The 10,563-nt window shown below is 44.4% G+C and overlaps 1 pseudogene; it reads right to left on the bottom strand.

The window, feature by feature from the left end:
- Positions 1-224: 224 nt before the first annotated feature.
- Positions 225-3,160, bottom strand: LOC132459084 (uncharacterized protein K02A2.6-like; annotated as a pseudogene).
- Positions 3,161-10,563: the final 7,403 nt, after the last annotated feature.

Below are 10,563 nucleotides of genomic sequence, written 5' to 3'. Positions count from 1 at the left end.
GTTACTTGTGTACAGGTAGTCAGCACAAGGGTTAATATGGTCATGTCAGTCCGTGCCGGAACTTGTTACTTATCTATTATTTTGTCTATAGCTCACTTCAAAGTGCCAACATAATGCAATTTGCATAGGCCAAAATATGCATAGGTGAGTGTAGCAACTCACGGGAGGCTTCTTATTGCACAATTAAGGAGCTTTATTTCGTTCCTGAAGAACACAATGTGCAGCATACGTAACATGGTAAACAAGGGCACATGGCTGACTGAACTTGTTCTGTGCCTCACTCATAGGTTAACTCAACCGTAACAACAAAGGGTTGCTGCCACCTAGTGGACAGCGGATTAACATCTTTTAAATACTCTGCCCAGTTATAACATCCCTCCCTCCTTAAGCAGGTTATACAATTATTATTATTTATTTTTCTTTAAACATTCTAACAATACAAACATCAGTTTCTTTTCTTGTTTGATTAGGTGTCCATATTAAGACCCACTTATCAATGAGTCTCTTTCTCTTAGTTCAACTGGAAGTCTTTAAGATAACTGGGCAACTTAGTTTCCCTTTTGGCCAGTCGCTTCACTGGAGTTTGGTTTGCCACAGCTCTTTGGTCTGAACTTCCTACAGCTTCTGTTGCTGCTGGCTCTTCCAACTGGTCACCACTGAGCACAACCTCCTCAGCATCCAGCCATGCTTCATCTTTTTTGTTGGGCTGAGTTGAAACAGTCTGTTGTTTTTCATTGCTCCTTTCTGGTATCTGGTGGTGATCAAGAATCTGATCCACATGTCTCCTCACTATTCTCTCATCACCCAGCATCACCTTGTATGACACTGGTCCCGTCACTGACTCAATGATTCCTGGAATCCACTTGGGTCCAAAACTGAAGTTCTGGGTCAGCACTGAATCTCCTGTTTTAAAACAGCGTTCTTTTGCCTTTTTGTTGTGATCTTTTATTTGTCTTTCTTGTTTTTTCTGCACTCTATTGTTTAGGTCTGGGTGGATTGAATCCAAAGTGCAACGTAGCTTCCTCCCGAGAAGCAGCTCTGCTGGTGAAAGGCCTGTTGTAGTGTGAGGTGTCACTCTGTAGCTGAATAACACTCTGGCTACTTTAGCTGTCAGCGTGCCTTCTGGACATTTTTTCATCATTCTCTTAAATGTTTGTACCCCTCTCTCTGCTAACCCGTTACTGGAGGCATGGTAGGGTGCAGAGGTCATGACGGATTCCATTTTTTACTTAGAAACACGTTGAACTCTGTGCTGATGAAACAAGTGCCATTATCAGACACCAACAACTCAGGTAGTCCATGGTTACTGAAACTGGTACGCAGGCACTCAATTGTGGTGGCTGAAGTGGCAGAGTTCACCGGATACACGTCCATCCATTTTGAATGTGCATCTATGAGCACAAAAAACATTTTTCCCATGAACGGTCCACGTGAATACGACTCCAGGGCTTGTCGGGCCAATCCCAGGGGTGTAACGGAGCTGGTGCCGGGACGTTGCGATGCTCCTGACATGTTGTACAGGCCTTTACTGTATCCTCCACGTCTTTGTCCAGCTTCGGCCACCAAACGTAACTCCTAGCCAATGCTTCCATCCTGGAGACTCCTGGGTGGCATTGATGAAGTTGTCTCATGACACTTCCTTGGCCTGGCACTCTCGACCCCCACATTACACAGCCATTTTGAATACTAAGTTCAAGTTTCCTCACCTCATAAGGGGCAAACTCCTCCCCTTTTTCTTTTGCTGACCAGCCGTCGCGAACCATTTCTCTCACTCTCGACAGTACTGGATCTTTGTCTGTCCATGCTTCCACTTGATCAGATGTCACAAGCTCTCCAGCATGAGAACCCTCTCTTCCGACGTCTCCACTTTTGGTGTATCTGGCAAAGGAAGGCGGCTGAGAGCGTCTGCATTGCTGTGATGTTTTCCTTCCTTATACACTATTGTGTATTCGTAGGCTCTCAGTGTTACAGCCCACCTTTGGATCCTGGGCGAGGCCATTTGTGGTACTGCTTTCATCTCATTGAAAAGTGACAACAAGGGCTTGTGGTCTGTCACTATAGTGAATTTCCGTCCATAAATGTATTTGTGGAAGCGTTGTATTCCAAACATCACATCGAGCCCTTCCTTATCCAGTTGTGAGTAGTTTTTTTCTGCTGTGTTTAGTGTTCGTGAGGTGAAACCTATGGGTCTTTCAGTTCTATCTGGCATGTGGTGTGACAGTACGGCACCTACCCCATATGGTGACGCATCACATGACAGCACAATGTCCTTCTCTGGATCGTAATGCACAAGCACCTGAGCTGACTGCATGAGTTCTTTCGATTTTTCAAAGGCTGCTAGTTGTGCATCTCCCCACTGCCACTTTGTGTCTTTTTGTAGCAGTTTGTGCACCGGAGCAAGGACAGTAGACAGATTTGGTAGGAACTTGTTGTAATAGTTTAACAGTCCCAGATATGCCTTCAACTCTGTCACATTTGAAGGTGATGGTGCCTCTCTGATTGCTTCCACCTTCTCATGCACTGGGTGCAGTCCTGTTGCATCCACTTTGTGACCCAAAAATATCACTTCCTCACTCATGAACACACACTTGGTCCTCTTGAGCCGTAGACTGGCCTCCTGTAGCCGTTTCAGCACCATAGTCAGAGTCTTTAGGTGCTCTTTGTCGTCTTTTCCCGTCAGCAGGATGTCATCCAGGAAGATGGCCACACCACCTGAAAGAATGGCTAACAGGTCCTCAATTCTGGGGATTGGATACTGCTCCAGTTTTGAGATCTGGTTCACTGTCAGTTTGTAGTCTCCGCATAGCCTTACTGTGTCATCTGGCTTCAACACAGGGACCACCGGCGCTGCCCACTCAGCATATTTTACTGGTTCAATTATCTTCTCAGCAAGGAGACGGTCGAGTTCAGCCTCAACTCTCCCTCTCATGGCGTATGGGACAGGTCTGGCTTTAAAAAACCTGGGGGCTGCTTCCTTGTCCACATATATTTTTGCTGGGGGGCCTCTGAATCTCCCTAGTTTGTCTTCGAAAACCTCCCCAAACTCCCCCAGTATCTCCCCCAAGGTCTCGTCTTTAACCTGTGGTATCTGTGGCTTTAACCTGGAGTATCTGTGGCTCTGGTCTCCTCTGTGCCTTCTCTGGGGTCTCTGTCCGAACATGGTGGATCTGGGGTTCTGGTTTCCACTGTAAACCTAGCCTCCTAATCCAGTACCTGCCTACTAGACTAGGGCCTGAACCTGCCACCACTACCAATGGTAAGTTCTCTACTAGCTGTTTATGCTGTACTTTAACCACTGCTGCTCCCACAACATTTACTTTATGACCTGTATATGTTTTAAGCCTCACTCTACAGGAGCGTAGCTCTGGCACCTCCTTCCCCCATAAGGTTTTGTACACAGAGTGGTTCACTACTGTTACCCCACACCCCGAGTCCATTTCAAATTGCTGTTTCTCCCCATTAACAGTCAATGTCTGTATAAATGGCTCCTCTGCTGGTATGTCTAGTTGTTCTAGTTTGTACAGTGTGAACATGACTTCATCTTCGTCTATGTCGCCCTCCCCCTGGCTGACATGTGTTCCCTGAGGTTTCCCATACTTCCCTGTTGGTACCCCACCCCCTCTAGCCTGTGAAGCGCTAACTGAGCCACCTGACCTACACACTTTTTGAATGTGGCCCATTTTCCCACACTTATGACAGGTTTCCTTAATAAACCTACAGTCCCCAGCCCTGTGCTGCTCACCTCCACACCTGTAACAAGCGTTATTCTGGTGCTGCTGCTTAGTGGGGAACTGCTTTGTAGACATTTTGTGCACTGCTTGAGGTGCCCTCATGTGTGAGTGTGTAGACTCCAGAGACTGTAAATCCTTTACATCCTTGCTGGCTGTCTCAATGGCTTGTGCCAGCTTCAGTGCTTTCTCAAAGGTCAAATCCGGCTCTGACAACAGTCGGCACTGAATGCGGTCATCTCCGATCCCACAAACCAGTCTGTCGCGTAGCATCTCTGACAACTTGTCTCCATAGTTGCAATCCAGTGCTAACTTCCTTAGCACAGCGATGTATTCCATTACCGTTTCCTCAAGCTTCCTTTGTCTGGAATTAAACTTGAACCGCTGCACAATCTCGCTGGGTTTGGGGTTGAAATGTTCCTTTAAAATCTTGACCAGTTCGGCAAACGTCTTGTCTCCGGGCTTGGCGGGACTGACAAGGTTCCTCGCGAGGCTGTACGTCTGACTTCCCACAGAACTGGGGTCTCATTTATAACCGTTGCGTACGCACAAAATGGGGCTGAAATTGGCGTACGTGACTTTCCACGCCAAGGTTGTGATCTATAAAAAACCAACTTGACGGGAAAATGTGCGCAGCCCTAAGCAAACTCTGACCCATGCGTACGCATGGTTTGGAGGAAAAGGAGAATTGGCGACACAGATGGTGTGGTGGTGAACTGAAGTCAGACCGAAGAATTGTAGAGTGAGAAGAACGATTATGTTTTATCATCGCCCTTCATAAATTTAATTTCAACCCGTATCATGCGTTAAATCCTAATCAGAATAATTTAAATCGACTGCGTTATTTCTCAGTTATTACTCCAGAAACATCTCCTTAGAATACAAATAAAAAAAAATTCTCTATATTTAATCCCGTCACTCCATAGCCTACTGTCCACTGACGGCGCGACTGCATGGAATAAAGCATCTGTCCAACATGTGTCAATAACATAATATTTTTATGTGACACTGTAAACACATAATCAAATGTCAATTAAATCCCAAGTGTGGAAAACCAAGCCACACTCCTCATCACAAACGTTGTCCGTTACTCTTGATGCTTTTCATGACAAATCACGCATTAAAAAGGGGTTATGTTCAAGAACATTTTACGTGGGTGATTACAAACTGATTATCCAAGGTGTTCTCGGTCAGTCTTATTACCGTAACCCTATAAATACAGAGGTCTGCGCCGTGGTAATGCTGCACTATATGGCACTTCTGGCGGACCATGCAAATGGCAGGATTCGGAGGGAGAGGGTATTTAGGGACCATAACACTAGGCTACATAAAAATATGTAACTATGTCAGACCACTTCTTTTTTAATTCTGGGACTGTGCGCTCCGTGCTACTGACAGAGTTCACTGCTGCAGCAACATGTTGCCACTCACTCTGCTTTTTGTTGTTGGTGATCCCAATCCCGTGACCGCCGAACAAAACTACCTTTCGGGCCTCCATCTCACCCACAAGTGTCTCCACTTCAACCTCCGTGAAATTTCGCTTTTTTGCTTTTCTCAGTACTTCTGCCATTGTTTCGGACAAGACATAATACTTGCATCTGAGTCTGTTTTATATGCAGATCGAATTCATGAGGTCATTTGCATTGACCATTTATGGTTAAAAAGGGGCGTATACAGGGCGGAACGTGAAGCTGATTCAGCTGCGCACACTTGTAGGCACTCTGTGATTTATAAAGCAAAGATTGCGTACGGTGTGCGTACGCAGGGTTTTATAAATCGGAATATTTTTTGGCGCACGCAATACTTGGCTTTTGGGCATACGTACACTTTTAGTAGCGATCACACGCACAGTTTTATAAATGAGACCCCTGAGCAATATAGCTTTCTGCCGACTTGCATCTGTGATTTCATTAGCCTCAAAAAAATGGTGGAGAACCTCACAATATTCTTCCCACGTCTGCGTCTCACTGTCGAACGGAGCGGTGCTCCCTACCAAGGCCGCCGCCATGATTGTTCCCGGGGAACGTCCAATTCGGATTCGAACGTAGCAACTTTGCAGTCTTACTGTTTTGCTTGCATCCCCACGAGGCATCGGCTTTGGTTTATCCTCGTCGCCATTTATGTAGTAACTCACGGGAGGCTTCTTATTGCACAATTAAGGAGCTTTATTTCGTTCCTGACGAACACAGTGTGCGCAGCATACGTAACATGGTAAACAAGGGCACATGGCTGACTGAACTTGTTCTGTGCCTCACTCATAGGTTAACTCAACCGTAACAACAAAGGGTTGCTGCCACCTAGTGGACAGCGGATTAACATCTTTTAAATACTCTGCCCAGTTATAACAGTGAGGTTTTCAAAGGACATTTTCTCAAAATCACAACAGCTTGTATAGTCATATCATTCAGTCCCGGAATTTATGTATATTTTTGTCTATAGCTCACTTTGAGGTGCTAACATAATGCAATTTCCATCAGCCAAAGAAATGTATATGTGAGGTTTTCAAAGGATATATTCTCCAAAACTATACAGTCGAATCACATGGTTCCTTTTGTACTAGTAGTCAGTACAACACGTAGTACGGTCATAGCAGTCAGTGCCAGAAGTTATGTAGAAATCTGTCTGCACTTCACAATCACCACAATGTTTTAAAATAATTTAATTAACTGTAGTCTCTGGGCGGCGTGTGTAGAGTCCTCAAGCTCAGAGGACGCTGGTGATGGATCCATTTGAAACACTGTTCCAGAATTTGCGTGAATGTACTGTGAAAAAAGAGGGTCTACTGTAATCAATACTTTATTTCACGATGTGATAGCAAACATCTGAACGAACATTAAGAAAGCGACAAACCAGCATGTTCCAATGATTGTTATTCACGTGGACGAACGATAGTACTGCCTCATACTTTTCAAAGTTGACCTACAGCATGAAAAAAAAATGTTGATTTGATGAAAATGTAAGTTAGTTGTTTAACTATGAGTATCCTGATGTCTATCTTGTGTACCATCTTCGATAGTTGAACATATTGCCTTAGGTAAACTTTGACGGCGTACTATATCTCTGTCGCCAAACAAAATAACACCTGCAGTGTAATGGTCCATCAAGTAGATGGTGTCTACAACATTGGTGTTGTAGGCACTGAGATGCATCAATCCATGAATTATCTGATGAACACAACATAATGTTTGGTTAACATTAGCACACAGCATCGCCATATGAAAGCAAACTACTTTTTTGGCCAATGAAATGAATAATGTAATTTCAACGGCCAAAAGGCCAAGAGATAGGGGCCAAGAGATAGGGGACATTATAATGCACCCCCGTTCCATTCCCTCTGTGTTTTGAAATGTTCATATAAATTCCTTTAATGCATTTATATTGCTTAAGACAAGCAGTGAGAGGAAGCGGTTGAAAGATGCCTACCTCTCCTGTCAACCACAGGTGTGGCCGTAGTAAAAGCAGCTCAGAGTGGTGAATAATGAGGCTTCGACCCTTCATTTTGGATGGAAGCACTGCAACAATCACCTCTGTTGATCTCTTTTTCCACAGTGCGTTTAACTGAAAGTCAGGATTAACATTTAATCAATGCAGCAATTAAGGTGTATGATCTATGGTTTAAGTCTATGTGAAATGAGAGCTGCTATAAGAATGCAATAACTATTTCATCCTAAATGACTGCCTAGACCGTAGGGCAATGAGGAAAAATAAACATGAAACTGAACCCGTCAATCAAAAAACTTTACAGTAGCTAAAAATACAGTTGTTATATTGCATCCTCATTGTCTCTGCCTAGCCCCTAGGGCAGGGCTGTTCAATAACAAATTCAGTTCGGCCAGAATTAAAAAATAATTCAATTGGGCCAGACATTTTCAGCAGCAAGTAATGACACATTTTGGACAAACACAAATGAATGACTTCAAAAACACAATCGTTTTATTAATTATCACAGCTGAAAAATAATTAAAATAAACATCTATGGTGAAATATGACCTAGGCATAATTCTGAAACAACAAAATAGTGCACAATATTAGACCTATCAATAGCCAGTTTCCTTTTTTAATTTTGGCAGTTTTATTTTTCCCTAGGGCAATAAGGAGGAAAAATTTAATTCTAGGTCTAAAAAAATTATATTATCCTTCTGTCACGGAACAGACGAGGGGACCCAAATGCTGGACACAGGGAGACGGAGACGGAATAAAGGAAAGGGGTTTATTCCGTAGACAGGCGAGTAGTCAGACAAGCAGCCAGCAGGGATCAGGAACCAGCGGGGTAGTCAGACAGGCGGGGATCAGGGACCGCCAGGAGAGTCAGACAGGCGAGGATCAGGAACCAGAAGGAGAGTCAGACAGGCAGGGATCAGGAACCGGCAGGAGAGTCAGACAGGCGAGGATCAGCAACCAGAAGGAGAGTCAGACAGGCAGGGATCAGGAACCGGCAGGAGAGTCAGACAGGCAAGCAAGGGAGCGACGGCAGGCGGGTAGTCAGGCAGGCAGGGGTTCGGCGACCGGAGAATAGCCTACTAGAAAGGGAAGGAGAGAGTTACTACGGGGACAGGCTGCTGTAATACTTGAGAATGCTGGTAGGACCGATACTAACTGTAAAGACGTAGCGACGAACTGGCGCCGGCTGATAGGAAAGGATAATTACGTCCAGGTGCGGGAGAAGGAGGCCCACCAGCGTCCCATAGCCACTAGATGGCGGCATTGGACCGCGTAGCAGGACGCGACGTGACACCTTCGGTGTGTCTAATTAGTACCTGTGTGTGTGTGTGTGTGTGTGTGTGTGTGTGTGTGTGTGTGTGTGTGTGTGTGTGTGTGTGTGTGTGTGTGTGTGTGTGTGTGTGTGTGTGTGTGTGTGTGTGTGTGTGTGTGTGTGTGTGTGTGTGTGTGTGTGTGTGTGTGTGTGTGTGTGTGTGTGTGTGTGTGTGTGTGTGTGTGTGTGTGTGTGTGTGTCTCACCTGTCAATCAACCGCAGCATAGAGACGAAACGCAATGGGTGAGTAGCCTATTGTAGCCTAGTTTATTTATTTTCCATCTTTTTGGCTAAATAATTTGAAAAATGTATAATCTGCGAAGTGAAAGTATGTTTTCAAGCATCTGATCAACTTAGTTTGTAGGGCACTTTATCGTCATTTCTTATTTATTTTATGTTTTGCCATTATTCATCTATTGCATCAACAATCTCAATAACTGCAGGACCTTCTATTAAGCCTTTTTGGTATATAGTGCAGTCACCTTTTAAGGCCAATTGTTATTGTGTGTATTTATTGTATTGAGCTCCTGGATGGCTTTATTGATCCCCATTGGGACCAATACAGTATCTATCTATCTATCCATCTATATAGCCTTAACATAGCCACACATTTACATGTATGCAGCCAGTAGTTATCCATTTTAATTGAGCAAGCTCTTTTACATTTTATTGAGTTTTTCAACAGAATAAATAACTGTTGCCAGACAGAGGGGGGCTGCCCTTCTTCTCCTGCGCTGTAGGCGGGCAAGGAGAAGACGAAGGGTTTGGGTGCACCCCATCAATGAACAGAGACAAGAACAGGGGGTATGCCACAATCTGGTCCAGGAGCTCCGTGCAGATCCTGAGAGGCACGCCAATATTTCAATTCGCCACTAAGTGTGCAATGGCAGAACCATATGGTGCAGCCTATATGATGACCTATAATCTAGTTATTATCCCTCTCTGGTATACTCTTTTGCATATATATATATATACTTTTTTTTTATCCCTCGGGATAAATACAGTGATGTTATTGCTGTGCTGGATTCAGTAGCCAGTGTATTTTATTTGAGTGCTCGAGACACTTAATGTTATTTTTCTTTAAATCCAGAGAGACAGTTAATACATGATCTGATACCAGAGAGACAGTTAATACATGACAATGCATTTTTGAGCTTTGCCTGTGTTTTCTTTTACTTATCTATTTTATTGTATGAGAATGTTTCGATGTGAAGCACTTTGAGTCTGCTTCATGTATTAAAAGTGCTATATGAATGAAGTTGCCTTGCCTTAAATAAAAAAATATATATTACAAGTAATCTGGTTTCTACCTACATGGTGTGATTATATGTGACTTGATTTCGTCTATTTCCCATTATGGTTAATGGTTTGGTTACTTAGTCCACCATTGTTGATTTCTCACCTGAAGATCCAATCTCCAGAGCTATGGCTCGCCAGGCAATGACCTTTTTGGAGTTGTCTTTGTAATGACGGGTACTTTGGTCATGCAATTCGACATATTTTTCCACCTCGACGACCAGTCTCTCATCGTCCATTCTCGTAATTGTTTCTCACAAACGAAAGAGGGCGACATCCAGTGGTGAGGGGTAGATATGGAGGTGCCTACGGGACCCGGGATGTACAAACCAGCTTTTACAAAGCGCTTTTTCAGGGGCGGCGACGCTCGGGAATAGAACATTGGCTCGAAGAGTAGTTGGGCGGCGCAGCGCGGAACGCTGCCGCGCAGCTAGTCGGCGCCGGTGTGGGCTAGTACACCCGGAATAATGGGGGCAGACTTTTTTACGCGCCGCTGCGGCGCCGGTGTGTGGAGGCCATTACCGAGTGAAGACGCGTTAGCACCCAAATGAGAGGGCAAACAAAACAGTTTCAGTCATTTATTCTCTAAAATTTGCTTGGACGGTATAGGCGTGAGGTTAAGCTATTTGATGGCGGATTTTATAATAAATAAATAAATATAATATTCCGCCCGGCAAAACCGAAATCGCGAGCGGTGGTGCGCTAAACCTGTTCCGTGAGCAGCTGGGTGTGAACATAACGATCGATTTTCGACTGTGCGCGCATGCACAATATTGCACTGGTGTA

The sequence above is a fragment of the Gadus macrocephalus genome, chromosome 6 (assembly GCF_031168955.1).
Source record: "Gadus macrocephalus chromosome 6, ASM3116895v1".
Taxonomy (NCBI): Eukaryota; Metazoa; Chordata; class Actinopteri; order Gadiformes; family Gadidae; genus Gadus; species Gadus macrocephalus.
The sequence above is the reverse complement of the archived record's forward strand: the minus strand, read 5'-3'. Positions and strand labels throughout refer to the sequence as shown.